The 20,289-nt window shown below is 44.1% G+C and overlaps 1 protein-coding gene across 1 annotated transcript in view; it reads left to right on the top strand.

Moving 5' to 3' along the window:
- The window catches only part of UBR4 (ubiquitin protein ligase E3 component n-recognin 4), a 3,959,899-nt gene that overhangs the window by 2,041,503 nt on the left and 1,898,107 nt on the right, over positions 1-20,289 (top strand).

Genomic DNA, 20,289 nt, shown 5'->3' on the forward strand with positions numbered 1-20,289 from the left:
CCACAGCTGTTACAAAGTCTCTTTCACTGTACTTTAAATGTGTCTACCTTTCGGTCCAAGTATATATAACAAATTTCATCAAAAGAAAGAATGTGATTTTCAAAAGACCATTTGGTCCTATTTTATTAAAAAAACAATTAAAAGCTCAACATGTGAGCATGTATAGAACTAAAAAAAATGGTGGTTGTGATCTTAGTTCAAACCAAAAATTATCGCCAAAGAAAGCAGCATAAAGCCACAAGCACAAAGTTCTCAGCTGCTGCTAGTGCTCCATAAAAAGTGAATTGCTGTAGCTGTTGATAATATCAACCACGTTTACGAAGGCTGAGTACAATTGGAATGCCTTACTTTACGTGGTCCTATAATTGCTTAACTAGTTCAGCTGCCTCTAAATTCAAGACTGCTTAATATATCTTGCAAGCCACAACTTCTTCGGTAGTTGTTATACTTATAACCAAGTAGAAAGCACCACAGTCGAGCTGGATATAGGCAACAGTTTATTCAGTTCCAAACACGGAACACAAAGTGAAAAGACCCACACTTAACGCTGTTAAAGTACAAGTAATGTTTTCGTCATCAACTTCATCAGATAAATTTCACAGTCCCATAATTCCCTTTATATAGACACACTTCCCAGGGGAGGTATGTGGGAGACACTAGTTGAATATAGGGAACTATACTGGCAGCTATCACTAGAAGCTAATAGACCTCCGGGTCTTAATGACATGATATCTTCAGCTCCAGTTTTAAAATTGAGATCAGCCAAGCTTTAAATCTATAGAAAAAGCTGCTACTATTAAGAACATAAATTATATAAAGTTTTATTTGACTTGTGATGTTATGTGGGATTTGGGCCGCATGAGTGAGCCAAAGACAACAACATAAATTTATTTTGTATATACCTTTTGTATTTTTAAATGAATTTTATAGTTTAAATAAATTTTATTTTAATGTAAGCTATTTATGACAATTTAAAATAATGTTTTAAAATCAATTTTATGAATATGGTGTGTGTTCTAATATATGAAAGTGATTTTTATCAACTTAAAGTAAAATGGATTTTAAAATAATACTGACATGACCATATAAGGACATTTTTAATGACATCCTGTTTACATTAATTGATTAATTGATTTATTTAGCTTATTTGTAATTAGTGTGTCTATATAAAGGGAATTATGGGATTGTGAAATTTATCTGATGAAGTTGATGATGAAAACATTACTTGTACTTTAACAGCGTTAAGTGTAGGTCTTTTCACTTTGTGTTCCGTGTTTGGAACTGAATAAACTGTTGCCTATATCCAGCTCAACTGTGGTGCTTTCTCCTTGGTTATAAGTTAATTTTAGCACCATTTTATCCTTTTGTGGTGTTTCTTGGTGAGTTGTTATACTTCCCCGTAGATCATTTGCTGAGATTGCATTTATACGGGCAAAGCTTCCACGACTCCTGAGGCTGAGCACAACTGGATGCCTTGCTTCCGTAGATATAAAATTATTACTGTGAATGGTATATGCTATAGTTCTATACATGCTCACATGTTGAGCTTTTAATTGTAGTTTTAATAAAATAGGACCGAATTGTCTTTTGAAAATCGTATTATTTCTTTTGGTGAAATTTGTTATATATATTTGGACCGAAAGGTTGACACATTTAAAGTACAGTGAAAGAGACTTTGTAACAGCTGTGGAGCTACGGCTTGATCTTTTCATTATAGTCTTTTTCTACTAGCCGTTGCGTTAGTAGTGAGTTATACATTTTTCTATTGAAGTGAATGAATGGTCCTTACAGTACATGTACTCACAGATCACACTAAATTGGCAGAGTTCCAAGCAGTTCCCATTGTAAAGTTCCCCCCAGTCATGCCATTGCATTGGTTATTTGTGCTAATGTGTGTGGCTCTGTGTTCCCATGAATAAAGATGTATTCTTGCATAACATTTGAGTTTTGTCATACTTTTGTTTATTGTATAAGCTTAAGCTTAATGTGCATTAGTGATTAAGTAGTACAGTTAGAATCACAGTTTGTAAGAGAAGAATGAGAAACTCAAATGTATCACTGCAACATGAAGCTTATTGTTAATGTGCATTGAAATGCCATTTAGAAGTTGGATTATGCTTCCACTTTGGCCTTTTGAAGATCAAATCCCTATTCGTTGTAATTTTATTTTAATTTTCCTTCTGTCAGTTTATGGCTGGTCCATCAGAAAATTGTTTTGATTGCTGTAGCTATGTTAAAATTAAGCGTGTATATCCTGGGCACTGTGGCTAAGTTTAGGCCTTGACCATCATCCAGTGTACTTCAGATTTACTCCCATTTTGAATTGGATAAGTTAATTTTAAGTAGTTTCAAACAGAAGTATTCAGTTTCCTTTTAGAGCAAGAGCATCTTTTTGTTATTGTGGTACCTTGACTTGGGTAGACTATACTCCAAAATGATGGAGTCAGTTTACTGTAAATCTGAACATAGCTTCTTTTCAGATAAGTACATTTTGTAGTTTTAGGCTTTCTTGAGGCCAGGGTGGCCACAGTGATGCAGTGGTTAGCGTTGCCGCCTCAAGGCAAGAGGTTCTCTGGTTCGATCCTCGGCTGGGGTGCCTTCTGTGTAGAGTCTGTATGTCCTCCCTGTGGTCGTGTGGGTTTTCTCCGGGTGCTCCGGTTTCCTCCCACATCCCAAAGACATGCTGTAGGTGGATTGGACACTCTAGAATGGCCCTAGGTGTGAGTGTGTGCGCCTTCTGTGGAAGGTTGGGTGCTGGGCTGACAACTCAAAACTGTAAAACTCCACTGCCAATCATGAGTGGACAGCTGATCTGCTGTGGCGACCCCTAATTGGGAAAAGCCGAAAGAAGAAGGCTTTCTTGAGACCAAGTTATTTTTTAAGGTGGAATATGATTCCTGGAATCTTTGGGTGGCTTCCACAGCTTTTGTTTTTATGTGTCCTTTGTTAAACAAGAAATCCTGTCTGAGGTTATTTTGTTTTCAGAAGATCCCCTGGAGAAGAGCTCCCTCAAAACTTCATATTGGTTTTGGTTTCCTTGGTACGTGAGCTCATCCACAGACCATGTTATGATACAACCCAGTCCAGAAGGACAAGGCTAACTACAGGATTTAAATGTATAGACAGTTTAGTGTAGCAATCAACAAGTAAATTTTTGATTGGAGGAAACGAATACTGAAAGAGAAAATATTCTGGCACAGGGAGAGCATGTGAGCTCCACAGTGACTGTGGTAGGTAGTCAGGATGGAATCCCAGACCCTGATCCTGTGAGGTAGAGAGAGTTTCACTAAGTTATCATTTAAGTTCAGTTGACAGTTTAATGCATCCTCTTCCTTCAAGATGTTTCTATTTTTACCAAATAAAAACACTATAGCTGTCTGTGCAGATCCAAAGCAGATAACCCACAATCAATGTTGAACTTCAAGGTCTTCCTTCAGATCTCCCATCAGTGGGGAACTTCTCAAATATCGATTTTTGCCTCCATTCTAAAACGTTTTTCAGCAGTGTCTCTTGCAAGGAAACCTGGAGAATGGATGCATTTTTGCTTTTATGTAAAAGGGGAACTTAATCTATGCCTTTCCTAACCTTTATTTTCCGCGTCTGACATTATTCTGACTCTTCAGAAGGGCAAACCAGAGATGATGATGAATCACTTTTGGCCCAGACAGCATTAGTTCTCCCTTCTACTTCATCTAGCCAGTTGTAACCGCCTAAAGCTATCTTGCAGAGTGAACTGGCTCAAACAAAAAACGGGCTCTGTCATTCATCCAAACCTCTGTTAAATCTCAGTCTTGATGTGCTTTTGATTCCTTTTAGATGCTTATACTTGAAGGACTTACTCCACGCATTAATGAAGGTAAGGAAACATGCTTATAGAAAATCTTGTTTCTAAATGGAAGGTATTTTCTTATAAGGTGCTGCAATAGAGAACAAGACGCAGCTCATGTTGAAGTCCCAGTTATCCTTAAGTGTTTGTGTGAGCTGCTAGAATTACGCCTTGCATGTACTTCTGTTAAAGTGCATTTGTTCGCAATTTCATCTTCTCTGCCGTTTGTCCTCCCTTTTTTTTTATGCTGTGAGGTCAAACAGTTTGCGACCTCCACATCAGGTCCCCTTAAAAAAAAAATCCTTCCATGGGACCTGAGCTCTGTTCTGGGAAAAAAAGTCATCTTTGAACCCGATTCTGCTTCTTTGAAATCCTTGACTTTAGTTGGAAGAGTTTATTGCAGGGTATGAGCTGCCCCTCCTTTCATAGTCATCCACAAAGACAAGGTTAGCCTCCATAACTAACTGTTTGTGCTATAGAGATAGATCACAATTTTTAATGAAAATTTGTATAAAGCAAAGGCATGTGGTAATCTAGAAAAGGCATAAAAGGAAATATTTACGTTCGACTTAACTATCCCAAGGATAGAGGAAGGTGAAGCTAAACAACTAATAGCTAAGTTAGGAAGAGCTGAGATGAAAATGGTGATGTATAATCAGTCAACAGAGAAGTTTTCAGGAAAAACTGTTAGACCTCATGGAAATTAAAAATCTAGAAGGTTTTGTTTAATATTATCTTAAAAAAGGGAGAAGTACAAGCATTTTGAAAGAAAGCTGTAGTTTTGGTATATTACCCAAGGAAGGTAAAAGACCCTTTGGACCCAGCTTCATATAGACCCATTTCAGTTTTACACCATGAGTATAAAGTGATTGTCTGTACTAGCTAAGTCTTGCAAAGTTGATGGATATGGATTAATGGTGGTTTTGTGTTGGGGAAGCAGACGTTTGACAATATTAATAAATCATTAAATATTATAGAGAGAAGCTGAATGTAAGAAACACCACTGTTTGGTATATCTTGATATAGAGAGAACATTTGAGAGAGTTTGCTGGGATTTTATATGTAGGGTAGTGGTAACGTTTGCATTCTCTGATAGAATAATAGGACTAATCAAGAGGTTATATGAAGATTCATAGGCAAAAATTAAGGGGGAAGAGTTCCTGTGTGACAGCCTGTTTAAACAAAGGCGAAAGGAAGGGGTGTCCTCTTTCCTCTTTATTTACTTGGTATTTGTAGCCACAGGTCAGGCATAATGTTATCAACCAGAGGGGAAATTGTGGATAATGATTGCATAAATAATTAAGCTTGAAATGAGAGGAGAATTCATCTAAGCATTCCAAGACTTGAAGAAAGCTTATGACAGACTTGAAAACTTGAAGAAAGCTTTGCTTTACTTTGACAGTGTCTTACGAATGCTGACTTGGGTAGTCCTGCAATGGTTCAAAGTGTAGAAAACCTGGGTAGAAATAGTGCAGGTTATGTACCATTATCCAGTGACACTTGTTTGAATAATGTTCAGACTCTTAGGAGAGTTCCCAGTAGAATTGGATATGCATTAGGGTTCAGTTCTGAAACCACCTGTGTTCATACTGGTGCTGGACTGCATCAGCAAGCAGGTTGGGGGAGGGGCATCTTAAAACTTTAATATGCAGATGATATGGCATTACACACAGAGTCTGAGCAAGAGCTTTAAAAAAGGATAGGGGAATGGAATGCAAAACTGAAGACGCACTGGATGAATCTGAGTACAGATAAAACAATTGTTATGGCTGCAAATGGGGAAAGTCAAATCTGAAAGTTGAGTTAGGCTAGTGGGAACAGATTAGCAGCTAAGTATCTTGGAAGGGTTGGTTAAAGAGAAGCATGAATGAAGAGGTGAAAGCTAAATTAAAGGGGCTGTAGTGAACTGGCACTGTGTGCCATTGGTAGTGTGACAAAAGAAAGCAAATGAAGCTGAAATGTAATGGTACTAAGTGGTGTGACTATTACTACTGTATAGTACAGAAATGCGGACATTAAATGCAGAGCAGTTGAGGAAGGTAGAGGGGATGGAGAATGAAGTACATGAGATGGGTGGTAGGATGTACATTGTACAGACAAATAAATGAGGACTTCAGAGCAGAAGCTGAAATAGCGCCAGTTGCAGAAAAGGTCAGAGAGACAGTATTACAGTGGTTATGGCATATCTGCAGTAAAGAACATTACAATTTGATGACTATTTGAGACCGACAGGAAGAAAAGAGGAAACAGTCATCCAGCAATGAGAGAGAACATGCAAAAATCATTCATGACAGTCAAAGAAAGTAAGAATGGCATTGAATTGCGATAGCAACAGTTAACACAACATCTTAATCCCATGTAGAAAATGGGTGGGAAAGAAGATGGTGATGGTTTAGAGTCTATTGATAAAGAAAATAAGGGACTCATAAGTTCAAAGATATAAATGGTATGGTAATCGAGAAAAAGTTAGCTTTATTTGCAGATATTATTTTGTACATTGAAACAAGGACTTGGAGTTGAGGAACATTTTGCAACAGACTTTGAAATATAAAATTAAGATAAAGCAGATATAATAGTAAGTTATACCTACACATGAATTGGCTAAACAATATCTATATTTATGAAAACATAAGATGAAATACTTGTGTATGGATTACAGAGTATTATAATACAGCAGTCAAGGATATTTGGGAAGAGACCTAAAAGATAAGAAAAAGGTTAAAGGATGAAAGTTAGTGAGAAGAGACCAAAAAACTTACTGTCAAAACTTGTTTAGAATATTTAATTACTGATTTTAAATTATTTTCGAGAAAACTAAATTTGGCATTATTTTTTCATGACACAAATGGGGTTTACAACACACGCAAACTTGTCAGGAAAAGCACTTTCAATCCCCCCTTGCAGATGCCCCTAGTCATTTTTGAAAAAAATTTGTGAGTTTGATTTTAGAAAAATGGTGAATGTTTTTTCTTTAGAAACTAACTTCAACTTGACAAAAAGTGAAATGGGCTTACTCAAGGAACTCTGCTCCGATAGGAATATCAGAGTTATGAAGCCCGATAAGGGGATTGTGGTGATGACAAAAACTGACCAAGTTAACCGTATGAATGGGATGTTGTTAGAAGATACTATGTATGATGAAGCATCCAATAATTTAGTTAATTTATCTTATGTACAGATTATTTGCTTAACGATATGGTCGATCAAGGTACAATTACCCCAGATGAATATGATTTTCTCAAATGTGAACATCCTTTGATACCTTCTATTTTTGGACTTCCCAATACCCACAAAAATATTGTGGATCCCCCATTAAGGCCGATAGTTAATGCTTCAAAAGCCAAGATTCACCCCCTTGCTAGGTTCATTGATACAAAAATCGCTCATAATTGTGTTAGTCCAGAGTGAGAAGGATGGGGAAGATGCTGTTCTGCTGTTGGAATCTGCTTTTCAAGCCCTCAAAGATCGTTTTCCCGGAATCAGAGAGGGAAAAAGATGTGGTTCCGGAAGTCACGGTATTCCCGGGACACTCGGGACTCTTCTTCCCCAGAGGCAGTTGGGGACAGAATGGACGCCAGCCCAGAGGCAGAGGGGGTCCGAGGAATTTTGGGTCTGAAGAACCCTTCTTGGACAGGACCGGACAGCAACCCTGAGGGGATTGCCCGACTGCTCTACTATGGAGGCAGTTGGGAGTCGATTGTCCTTGCACCTGGCGGCATGTGAGTCTGTAACATCAGACTGCTGCTGGTTGCTTCAGATCATATCCAGGGGGTAGCAGCACAGGAAATTTCCAAGCTGCTAAAAAACGAGCCATCAAAACTGTCCCCCCAGATCAGTCTGGATCGAGCTTCTACTCCAGGTTCTTTTTGTTGCCAAAGAAAATTGACTTGAGGCCCATTCTGGACCTATCTACCCTGAACCTGTCAGTTGCCAAAGAAAAATTCCGGATGGTCACACTACATTCCATCATGCCATACCTGCAAGAGAGCGACTGGATGTGCTTGTTAGGTCTCCAGGATGCCTACTATCACACGAAGATGCACAGAAGCTCTAGGAGGATCCTCCGCTTGCGGCTAGGAGTCCATCATTACCAATTTCGAGCCCTACCCTTTGGTCTCACTACAGCCCCCAGGGTGTTCATCAAAGTGATGGCAGTAGTAGCGGCTCCCCTGAGGCTTCAGGGGATTCAGGTCTAACCATACCTGGACGATTGGCTCCTCACTGCTCCCACCAGGCATCTACTTTCTCAAACCAGGGATTATTTCTTAAATCTTGCCCTGCATTTGGGGATCACAATCAATGCATTCAAATCACTTCTAAATCCTGTCCAGGTGATAGACTACATTGGGACAAGGCCAGACACCTTACAGTGCAAAATCTGACCTTGGAGAGTATACAAAACCTGAGAATGCATGTCTCTCTGATCTTCCGTTCTCCTTTTCCATCAGCAGAATCAGTGTTGAGGGCTTTGGGTTCAGTAGCGGCGACCATAACGTTTCTTCCATGCGCCCGGTTACATATGAGAATTCTACAGTGGACACTAGCTGTACAATGGTCCCTGTTGGAACTACCATTGTCGTATCCAGTACAACTCAGTTGGGTCTGTCGGTCGTCCCTTTTGTGATGGATGTGTTGTCCGGAAATCTTGGAGGGACAACCCTTTGTTTCCACCCCTGTGCAAGTCACAGTGACCACGGATGCCTCCCAACTCAGGTGGGGGGCATTGTTCGGTCAGGACAGTCCAAGGCATCTGGTCCTCTGTAGAGACCAGCTTGCACATTAACGTTATAGAGATGAGGGCTGTCCTTTTAGCGTTGCAGGCCTTTTATGTCTTTTATTCCTCTGGGAACCATTGCAATTCAATCAGACAACATGTCAGTGGTCTGGTATATCAACAAACAGGGAGGGACCAGATCTTATCCCTTTGTCGCGAGACCATGCGTGTGTGGGAATGGGAGACCTCCACCAGTCATTTTCTCATAGCAACGCACATTCCGGGATGGTCCAACATTCTAGTGGGCAGGTTAAGTTGGACTATTCTGATGCCTTACGAGTGGTCTCTGAATCTTTCAGTATTGAAGCAGATCTTCCTGGAGTGGGGTCAGCCTTGCTGTGATCTCTTCACATCTCCTTCCAACGTGAAGTGCAGAGAGTTTTACTCTCTGAATCCAGTGCCGAGGGAGTACCCCAGAGATGCTGTAGTCCATGCTTGGTCTCCCGGTCTTCTGTATGCTTACCGTCCAGTACTTCTTATCCCGAAGTTTCTACAGAAAGTTCGTCGACTGGGAAGCAAAGTGATCCTCGTTGCCCTGTTTTGGCCTCGCCAGGTATGGTTTCCCTTCCTTTGGTCCACCTTCTGGCTCCACCCCGGATCTTGGATCCCATTCATAATCTGATTTCACACCCATTGTGGAATCCTCATCCGAACCTGGACAGTTTGAAGCTCACAGCTTGGCTGCTGCAGTTCACATAATCGCTAGGACTCCTGGATTATCCTCTTTAGTTAGGCGGCTGCTCATAAGTCTTCAACCAGGAAGGTTTAACACAGCAAATGGAAACATTTTTCCTTTTGGGCCTCTCAAAGGAGTTTAGACCCCTTCACGGCTCCTGTTTCTGCCATTCTTGATTTCCTAGCTAATATTTTTCAACAGGGAGCTAGTTCTTCTACTATCAAAGTTTAATTGGCTGCCATTTCTCATTTTCTTGTGGGTGAGAATTTTGCCTTACTAGCCTCCTCCAGACTGTGTAAAGCCTTTATCAAAGGGACTTTTCTGTTACGCCCCCCATCAAGGATCCTGTTCCCCCATGGGACTTTACTATGGTTCTTCAAGCTTTGTTCGCTCCACTTTTTGAACTTGTTGCAACCACAGATCTAAAATTCTTATCTTGGAAAACAGCATTCCTGGTGGCTGTCACTTCTGCTAAAAGGGTTTCAGAACTGCAAGCTTTGTCCATCAAAGTTCCTTTTATGATTTTCCACAAAGATAGGGTTTCCCTTCAGACAAATCCATCCTTTCTTCCTAAGGTGGCTTTACAAGTTAATAGCAATCAAGCCATTAATTTACCTGCCTTCTTTCCTAACTTTGCTAACAAAATGGAATACAAACTCCACTTGTTGGATGTTCATAGGCAGTTACGATTTTATTCACACAGGACCAAAAACTTTCGTAAATTCTGTCAGCTGTTTGTGTCCTTCTATAAACCCTTTTTGGGTAAACTTATCTCCGAGGTCACTATTGCTAAGTGGATTTCTTCATGCATCCTTCAGGTCTATAAGGACAAAGGCATGTCTCCTCTGGGTCAGGTGAAAGCTCATTCCACTAGGTCCATGGCTACTTCTGCGGCCTTTTGGTCTAGAGTCTCATTGGATGATATTTGTTCTGCAGCTACTTGGTCCTCATCTCATATCTTTATTTCTCACTACAAATTGGATTTGACTAATAAAAGGAGCGCATCCTTTGGTTCAGCGGTGCTCCGGAATATCCTTCCATGAGGGCCACCCAGGAGTTTAGTTGCTGGGGACTCTATCCCACAGGTTGAAGACCAAATGAAGTAAACTACTTCAGATAAAGAAGTTATGTGCTCACCATAACGTTCCCTCTGAGTAGTTCTTCATTTGTCTTCAACCATCCCTCCCTCCTTCCCCTGACCTTATATGTTGGCTGCAGTTGTAGGACATGAAGTGTTTTCCAGGTCGGGTTATCAGTATGAAGGTCAGCAAACTCTATCTGAGGGTTGGAAAATGGTGAAGGTGTATTGTGGGTAAGGCGAGGTGCTTGGAGCAGATGGTAGTGAAACTGCCGGCTCAGCTCCAATATGGATCCGGTATCCCACAGGTTGAAGACAAATGAAGAAGAACTACTCAGGTGGGATGTTATGGTGAGTACATAACTTTTTTTTATGGTGTTGAAACCTCCTCGGGGGTTTCTGTTCCAGCTCCCCCTTGGTCCTCAACTCCACTTAAAAGACCCAAAGAACAGGATTCTCTAAGGAGAAGTTGGATTCTGATGAGGAATCCCTTGCTTGCTCTTCTTAAATTCCTTCTCCTTTGGACTATGGGTCAGAGGTAGAAGAATGTACCAGTCCTGATATTTCCTTTGAAGAAATTTCTTTTGGGGACACAATATCCAGAATGATGGAATTTTTTTTAAATCGGATTGTGCTCAGGTTTCAGAAATCCATAAGAAGTATGATGAGTTGCTACAGATGGAATCTTCAAAACCTTCTGCTATTCCTACTGCTTTATTGGATGTATTTTCAAATCACTCTAAAGCTCCTGATTTTTTGCCCTCTGCTTCCAAGAAGCCCAATAGGTTTTATAGAGTGCCTGAGCACTGTAACTTTTTGTACAAGTGTCCTGATGCTGATCCGTCAGTGGTGTCACTAGCCTTTGACAAGTGCACTCATTTGCTTCCTTTGCCCAAGTTACTGCCTTCTGATAAATACAGCAAAACCTTGGAATGGCAAGGTAAAAAGATTTACACCTCGGCTTCCTTGGCTTTTAGGTTTATTAATTGTCAGACCCATATGTCCAGGTTTCTCAGGTTATTTCTGATCTCCCAGACTCTGAGGGTAAAGTCTACTCTTTCCCTGTTAGGGACTTTCTCACAGGTGGGTTGCATTCCATCAAGTGTAGTTATGATGTTACAGATGCTTCTTCTAGGACTGCTGCTTTTGGGTCATTGATAAGAGGTATTCTTAGCTTTGGCTTCAGCCATTGCCTGGTTATATCAATGCTAAGTTGATGGATGCCACTCTTTATGATCACTTTTCTGGGGAAGCTGCTGCTGATTTAAGTCCCTTCAGGATAAGTGGAAGGCCTTACGGGAACTCAAACGGGTTTCTCTTCAGAAACTACCCCAATAAGCCTGCCTTTGTTCACAGGCAATCTTGACTACCTCCTAAGTGCAAAAAGAGTTTCAAGCAGTCTGTTCCTGCTAAGGCAGACTTCAAGGACTCAGAAGTCTTCCTTTCCAGATAAACTAGGAGCTGTCTTTCCATCTCTTCCTAGTCACGTTTCTCTTTCTCCATCTTTCTCTCTCTCTCCCTCCCCCTGTTTGGCTTCAGGTTACTGAGGATTCATGAGTTCTGTCTGTTATTCTCCAGGGGTATTTCATGGTGTGGAACTCCTGTCCCCCTTTTATGGGCATTCCTTAGCCCCCTTGGAAACAACTCCCTTGTTTCCCAGGGGTACTTAGAGAGCTTTTGACTCTGGGTACTATTTCAGAGGTGACTGTGTCCTGAAGGGAGAGGTGTTTTATTAGAGGATGTTTTGGTACCCAGAAAAGAGGTACTGGGAGACCCATTCTGGACCTTTGTTGTCTGAACACTTTTCTGAAGGTGCCCATGTTCCTTCAGACTCTGTTCCCTCATTTGCTTCCTCAGGGTTATATGGGGTGTCTTGGTCTCAACGATCCTAATCTCCTTATTCCGATCCATCACTTTTCAGGAGGTTTTTACGTTTCTGTGTTGCTTCCTGGAATTTCAGATAATCTTCGTGTTTCACTGTTGTAGTAATCACACTTGGGTTATCCTGCCAGGGGTAGTCCTCAGTTGGCCCGAATACCAGAGGCTTAGTATTTCTGCGTCAGTTGCTGTCGCTCCAGGACTGACATCAGGTCATCAGTGGTATAAAATCAGGCAGCTGACGCCATTACATCAGACTTTCTTGCTAAGGAGCCTGAAGCAGAAGCAGTTCACATGAGTGCCAGTTGGCCGCTACCTAAGTTTTCATTTCCGAATTGAAGTTGAAGTCTTCTAAAGCTAAGTACCCCATTGGGGATCCTTTTTTTCTTGCTCTAACCGATGTCAGAAGAAGTTAACAGTTGTCTCACTTGTGGAAAGCAATTACCACGCAAGCTTCCATTCTTACTACGTTACCTGTTCAGGCCCAGACCATGACATCCTTCGCTGTCGCTTTTGTGCTTTGTTCAATGCCAGAACTATACGTTATCAGGCTCTTATTGTAGCTAAATATTTTTGCTCTCAGTCCTCGTTTTCCAATATGGCTTCTGTAAGCCATCTGACTACCGATCTTCTGAAAAAACGTAACGATAAGGACAGAGACAGACCGCACAGGTCCAAAACTGCTGACAACACTTCCGTTAAGCTAGTCATCAGTTCTCCAGTCCTCGGGTTCTTTTGCAGCCCCTGAAGCCCACTTCTTTGGATTCACAGGCGCTGTCGAGACCCGTTCAGAGTCCAGTATGCCACAAGACTCTTCTTCGACTAAGGATCCTGCGAATGTCTCTACCTTGGATGGGTCCGGAGCCGCTGAGCAGGCACCAGCTTCTGAGGAAGTTCTTTACACTACCAATACTTGACACAAACCGATGACTTCTTTCACGTCTTCAGTTCTTTCCAAGGCCCAGGGTACGAACTACACCTAAAAAGCCGACGACCCAAGCTCAGGCACCTGCTTCTTCCATGCCTCAATCTCAAATGCTTAAAATGGTGAAAGACCGTATTATGCTTATTAGGGGAAACCAGGCTACCCCTTCCAAAAAAGAGAGACTTGACACCAGTAGTTTTATCTCAATAGGAGTCCGATGTTCTTAGTGTTTCACTCATCACATTTGGGTTATCTGCCTGCATGTAGCCCTCAGTCAGTCTGAATACCAGAGTCTTGGGATTTCTGTGTCGGATGCTGTCGCTTCTTCCATGACATCAGGTCAGCAGGGGTATAAAACATGCAGCCGACGCCATTACATCAGCTTTTCTTGCCGCGAACTGCTTCTGCTTCAGACACTGCACAAGTGCCGGTAGACCGCCTCCTGAAATTTTAGATCTGAAGTAGTTAACTTTATTCTTTCTGCACATATGGGTATTCGGATCCGATTTGGATCAGAGCCGGCATAACTTTTCAAGCATCAGCTCCGAGCTCCAAGCTCCTCCCCTACCTATATTACATCACTTCCTCCTATCTATCCCCAGATGTCATTTGCTGCTCTGAGTCAGCATCGTGGTCTCTGAGCTCTAAGCATGGTGGTAAGGTTTTTTGGTCTTAGTGTAGTTGGGTGTGAATCCCTTTCCCTTTTTCCTCTCTTCTTCGCGTTTGGTCATAGTGTTAGTTTAAAAAAAAAAGTGTTTGTGTGGGCTAAGGCTTTTACTGTTCTCCACTATGGCTGAACAGCCTAAGGTTCTTTTTAAGAAATGCACAGAGTGTGGTCATAAGCTCTCACCAGCCGATGGCCACACTGTGTTTTCTATGTTTAGGGGTCACCCATCTGTCTGCAGCCTGCGACATTTGTTCAGGCTTTAACCCTAGGGCACTGAAGGATCGTCTGGCTAAGCTTGTGGCTAAAGGTCTGCTACCAGCTTCTGCCCTGAAGTCTGCCTCGGTTTTCTCCCCAGCCAGTGACACTGTGCAGGCAGGGACTCAACCTCCCGCCAGGCCTGCTACATTGGATTCATCCCAGAGAGGTAGGGACAGAAAGAAGGAGAAGCACCACAAAGAGAGGGACAGGCCCAGAAAAAGATCACCGGGCAGGGAGTCTTTCTTCCAGCCCCTCTTCAAAGGCACCCAGGTCTCGTTCTCCTCTGCTCTGCTCTCCCTGTTTCTCGCCGGAGCTAATGGAGCCATTGGAGCCGAGGCACTCCCATCAGATCCGGCCCAGACCCAAGTCGGTCGCTTCCTCCAGGTCGACTCGGAGTGTCTCCGACCTTGATATGGGCAGGCTGATGAGGAGGTTCATCCAGAACCAGATTCAGATGGGGGTCTTAACAGGGCCCTCTCCCATTGGAGGGAGTCCTTCTGCAACTATGTTCCACCCTATTTCTCCTTCCCTGATCCGACCCGACACTTCGGGGTTCTCGGGTCCTAGAGCTTTCGGAGCTGTTGGGTCGGTGCCAGAGGTTCTCTTTTCCTCGATGCCAGCTGTCACCTTGAGTTCCTCGGACCCAATCTCTGATCCAGGAGACTCTCGGAGCCGTGGTCCGGGAGTCGGATCCGAGGGTCGAGATCTTGCTCTTTTGGATCCCATCCTCGGTGTCCAGACTACCCTGCCGTCGGCTCCAATCTTTGCTTCGGATCTGGGGAGAGCTTCATCCTTATGAGCTATGGAGGTGTGCTCTCCATCGGCATTCGGGGCAGTGGAAAGGTTTCTCTCCCAGGGGTTGAGGCCACAGCTCACCTACTCGGATCCTACCCAGATCCCTCTGATTTTGGATTCTGCTCCCATTGCCCTGTCTCAGGGACAGTCCGTGCCAAAGCAACCCCAGGTTGTTCCCCTCAGGGAACCCCTGGAGGCTTACGAATCCTCTTCAGAGAGTCCAGCTGGAGACGAACCCCGTAAGCGCAAGTGTAAGAGGAGGCACTTGGACTCCCCTGAGTCCATTACTACAGATACAGACTTGGATGAAGAAGGTTCCCCCAGATCACCGACGGGAGGACGTGTCGTTCGGAGACATTATGGAGATCCTCCACCAAAGAGGAGGTTGGTCAGCCCCCAACCCTCAGCGGGTGAGTCCGTATTCCTGGAGGCCTTTGGCACGGGCCCATCTACTTCCTGGGTCTCCCCTCCAGATGACCCTTTGGTGGACCTCATCACCACTAGGGCATGGAAGGATCCTGACACCGTAGAGCCTATACCCAAAAGGCCAGACAAAGTTCTTTCCCCGCCGTCAGGCAGGCATGGTCCAAGGGAGCCCCGGTAGACGCTTTGGTGGTTGCAGCAGCCACAGAGAAGGAACTGGCACAGGAGAGTTCCTCGGTTCATCCACCAGACAAGGAGTCCAGGTCGATGGATCATTTCGGGAAGCACATGTACTCGTCAGCGGCATTTTCTATCCGTGCCCTGAATTATTTGGTACATGTCATCCGACTGCAGCGAGACCTTATATCGGAACTAAATGAGTCGCCCCCGGAGTCTCTGTCGCAGCAGGACAAGCAGTCCTTTACTGCGAAGATGACTCCACTGAAATCAGTGACTAATACCTCTATGCGTCTCTCCTCTCATGCTATGGAGGGAGCCGCTAGAGCTGCTGCTACAGGCGTTGCCTTGAGGCAACACGCCTGGATCAGGCTGTGTCAGTTTGCAGACCCCTTTAAGGCGCCTTTCATCAACGCCCCATTCGCTGGATCATTCCTCTTTGGGAAGACTGTACGTGACACACTAACCCAGAGTTAGAAGGACGGAAAGACTGTCAGCCATCGGAATCCGCTTCTCTAACCCCCAGAAGTCCTATTCCAGGAACCAAAAGGGGCAAAAGAAGATGTGGTTCCGGAAATCAGTCTTTTTATGACACACTGGAATATTCATCCCCAGAGGCAGAGGGGGACAAGAACGACACTGTCCCAGAGGCAGAAGGGGTCCCAGAAACTTCGGGTCTAGGGAATCTTTTTCCGACAGACCCGCACAGCAACCCTGAGGGGTTTCCCAGCTACTCTACTCTGGAGGCAGTCCGGGGGGGGGGGGGCGATTTTCCTTACATCCTGCGGCATGGGAGTCCATTACTGCAGACTGCTGGGTGTTAAACATCATATCCAGAGTATATTCTATTACCTTCATTTCATGTCCCATAACTCCAGCACGCCTTCCAGATGTTCCACCCGCTCACAGGGAGGCTGCAGCATTAGAGGTTTCAAAGCTGCTACAAAAACGAGCCATCGAGTCGGTCCCCCCAGATCAATCTGGATCAGGCATCTACTCCAGGTTCTTTTTAGTGCCAGAGAAGACGGGGGATCTCAGGCCCATTCTGGACCTGTCTATCGTCAACCTGTCGGTAGAGAAACAAAAATTCCGGATGGTCACTCTACAGTCCATTCTACCGTTTCTGAGAGAATGCGACTGGATGTGCTTGTTAGACCTCCAGGACGCTTACTATCACATCAAGGTCAACAGGAGCTCCCGGAGGTTTCTACGCTTCCGGCTAGGGGCCACTCACTTTCAATTCAGAGCCCTACCCTTCGGTCTCACTACTGCCCCCAGGGTGTTCGCCAGGGTTATGGCGGTCTTAGCGGTTCACCTGAGACTTCAAGGCATTCAGGTATTTCCCCATCTAGACGACTTGCTCTTCGCTGCATCCACCAAATGTCTCTTGTCAGGCCCTACACTACTTCCTCGGTCTGGCTCACAAGTTAGGCATCACGATCAACCTCAACAAGTCCCATCTGACTCTGGTTCAGATCATAGACTTCATCGGGGCACGGTTGGATTCGATTCAGTCAAAGATTTTTCTCACCCCAGAAAGGATAGAAAATCTCAGACTCCATGCATCAGCTATCTTGGATCACTCTGTAGTCACAGCAGCCGATGGTCTCAGGGCCCTGGGTTCGATGGCAGCCTCAATCTCTATCCTCCCTCTTGCACATCTTCACATGAGAGTCCTTCAGTGGAATCTAGCAGTTCAGTGGTCCTGGCTAGACTGCCCGATGAGTTTCCACATCTTAATCAACTGGACATGCAGAACATCACTTCAGTGGTGGCTTCAATCAGCAGATATTTTTGCGGGGTGCAGCTTTCTAGCTCCTCTGGCTCAAGCCACGGTGACCATGGACGCCTCCTAGCTCGGGGGGTGGCACTTCCTAGGAAGAACGGTCCAAGGCACGTGGTCCTTTCCAGAGACCAAGCTACACATCAATGTCCTGGAGATGAGGGCAGTGTTTTTAGCGTTGAGAGCCTTCCACCCTGTCCTACCTCCGGGGACAGTAGCCATTCAATCAGACATGTCTGTAGTCTGGTATGTAAACAAACAGGGAGGGACCCGATCCTACCCCCTTTGTCACAATGCCATGAGGGTTTGGGAGTGGGCCATATCCGCCAGCTGGTTTCTCATAGCAACGCATATCCCGGGACGCTCCAACATTCTAGCGGACAATCTCAGCAGGGCAATCCTTCTGCCTTACGAGTGGTCTCTGAAACGATCAGTGGTGGAGAAAATCTTCCTTGTTTGGGGTCAACCTTGCTGCGATCTCTTCGCATCTCCTTCCAACACGAAGTGCAGCAACGTCTTCGCTCTGATCCCCCCTCCGGGGGATGTCCCGAGGGATGCTCTAGTCCATGCTTGGCCTCCCGGGCTACTGTGTGCTTATCCCCCGTTACCTCTTATTCCAAAGTTCCTTCACAGCACTTGCCATAACTCCCTTCTGGCCTCGCCAAGTGTGGTTTCCCTTCCTATGGTCTCACCTGTTGGCTACTCCATGGACTCTAGATCCATGCCCGGATCTAATGTCTCACCCATCGGGCATGCCCCTGCCCAACCTGGACAGTCTCAAGCTGACGGCGTGGCTGCTCCAGTTCCCATGATCATCAGGACTCCCAGACTTTAGTCCCCTGTTAAGAACATTCTGATAGCTTCTCTTAAAGCCTCCACTATGAAACTCTACAATAGCAAGTGGAGACATTTTTGCGTTTGGGCCTCTCAATGCAATCAGAACCCGTTTACAGCGCCCGTTCCGGTCAGACTGGATTTTTTGACCAATCTTTTTCTATCAGGCGCAAGTGCTTCCAACTATCAAGGTTCAACTGGCTGCCATCTCTAATTTTCATGTAGGTAAAAATAAGGTTGCTCTGGCTTCTGCCAAATTGTGTAAAGCTTTCCTGAAGGGCACTTTTTTATTGCGACTTCCAGTTAAAGAAACAGTTCCCCCCCTGGGATCTGACTTTAGTCCTTCAAGCTTTGACCTCTTCCCCCTTTCGAGCCAGCCGGTTCAGTTCCGATGACGTTTTTGTTGTGGAAGACAGCATTCTTGGTTGTCATCACTTCAGCTAAAAGAGTTTCAGAGTTGCAGGCCTTACCCTCCTTGTCCCCCTATTTGGTTTTCCACAAGGATAGGGTTTTGCTGCCTACAAACCCTTCTTTTCTTCCCAAGGTGTCCTCAACAGCCAATATTAATCAATCTATAAATTTGCCAGTCTTCTTCCCAAATTTCCAAAATAGAGGTGAACATAAGCTTCATTTATTGGATGTCCATAGACAGCTTCATTTTTACCTCCATAGGACTAAACCCTTCCGGAAGTCTGATCAATTGTTTGTCTCTCTTTCAAAACCATTTTTGTCAAAGCAGTTTCGAAAGTGTCCTTAGCAAGGTGGATCACTCTTTCTATTGCACAAGTTTATAAGGACAAAGGTTGATCTCCTCCTGGTGTATTGAAGGCTCATTCCACTAGGGCAATGGCCACTTTTGCAGCTTTCTGGTCAAGAGTTCAGTTAGACTATATCTGTGCGGCAGCGACTTGGGCCAATTCGCACACATTCATCTCATCATAAATTAGATCTTATTTCTAGAGGGAGAGCATTTTTTGGCTCTGCAGTGCTCAGAAATATCATTCCATAAGGGCCTCCCAGGAATATTAGTAGCTGGGGACTCTGTCCCATATGTGCAGAAAGAATTAAGTTAACTACTTCAGATATAGAAGTTATGTACTTACCATAACGTTCCATCTGAGTAGTTAGACTTCATTCTTCTGCACCTTCCCTCCCTCCAACCCCCTCACTCTTTAGGTTTATCCTGTTTAGGATTGTGGTTATGTTGCCATTTAGTGACAGCAAACTCGATCTGTGGCTAGATAGTAGGAAGTGATGTAATATAGCTAGTGGAGTAGCTTGGAGCTCGGAGCTGATGCTTGAAAAGTTTTGCCAGTTCTGATCCGAATCGGATCAGAATACCCATATGTGCAGAAGAATTAAGTCTAACTGCTCAGATGGAATGTTATGGTAAGTACATAACTTCTTTTTTTTCCGAGTTTCAGACCTGAAGTCTTCTAAAAGATAAGTACCCCGTTGGGGACCCTTATTCTTTTCTCTAACCGATATCAGAAAAAGTTAATTGTCTTGCCTGTGGAAAGCAAATACCTCACAGAGGTTTTCATTCTTACTGCGTCACCTGTTTAGGCCCAGACCATGACGTTCCTTGCTGTCAGTTTTGTACCTTGTTCAACACCCGAATTATTCGTCATCAAGCTATTTTTGTCGCTAAATTCTTTTGTTGTCGTTCTCCATATTCCGAAATGGCTTTGATACGCCATCTGACTACCGATCTTCTGAAAAAACGTAAGGATAAAGACAGAGACAGACCGCATAGGTCCAAAACTGCCGACGACGCTTCTGTTAAGCTAGTCGCCAGTCCGCTGGTACGCAATGAGGCACTTTCACAGCCCCTGATACCTGCTTCTACAGATTTGCAGGCGTCTACTGAGACCCATTTGGAGTCCGGTTTGCCGCGAGATGCTTCTTCGACTATGGAATCTGCGGATGTCTCTACATTGAATGGGTCCAGAGCCGCTTTGCAGGCACTGGCTTCTGAGGGTGTATTCAGGCCTTCCGATTTTCATATTAAACCGATGACTTTTGTTTCAAACCAAAAATACCAAATTTCGCAGGCCAAGAGTTCGCACTACGCCTAGGAATCCGACGACAAAAGCGCATTCTCAGGCCCACATGCCTCAGAAACAAATGCTTAGAATGGCTGAAGACCTTATTACTTTAATTAGGGGAAGCTAGCCTTTCCCCTCAAAAGACCA

Source organism: Protopterus annectens, chromosome 1.part1 (genome assembly GCF_019279795.1).
Source record: "Protopterus annectens isolate FY-2018-M chromosome 1.part1, PAN1.0, whole genome shotgun sequence".
NCBI classification, from domain to species: domain Eukaryota; kingdom Metazoa; phylum Chordata; order Ceratodontiformes; family Protopteridae; genus Protopterus; species Protopterus annectens.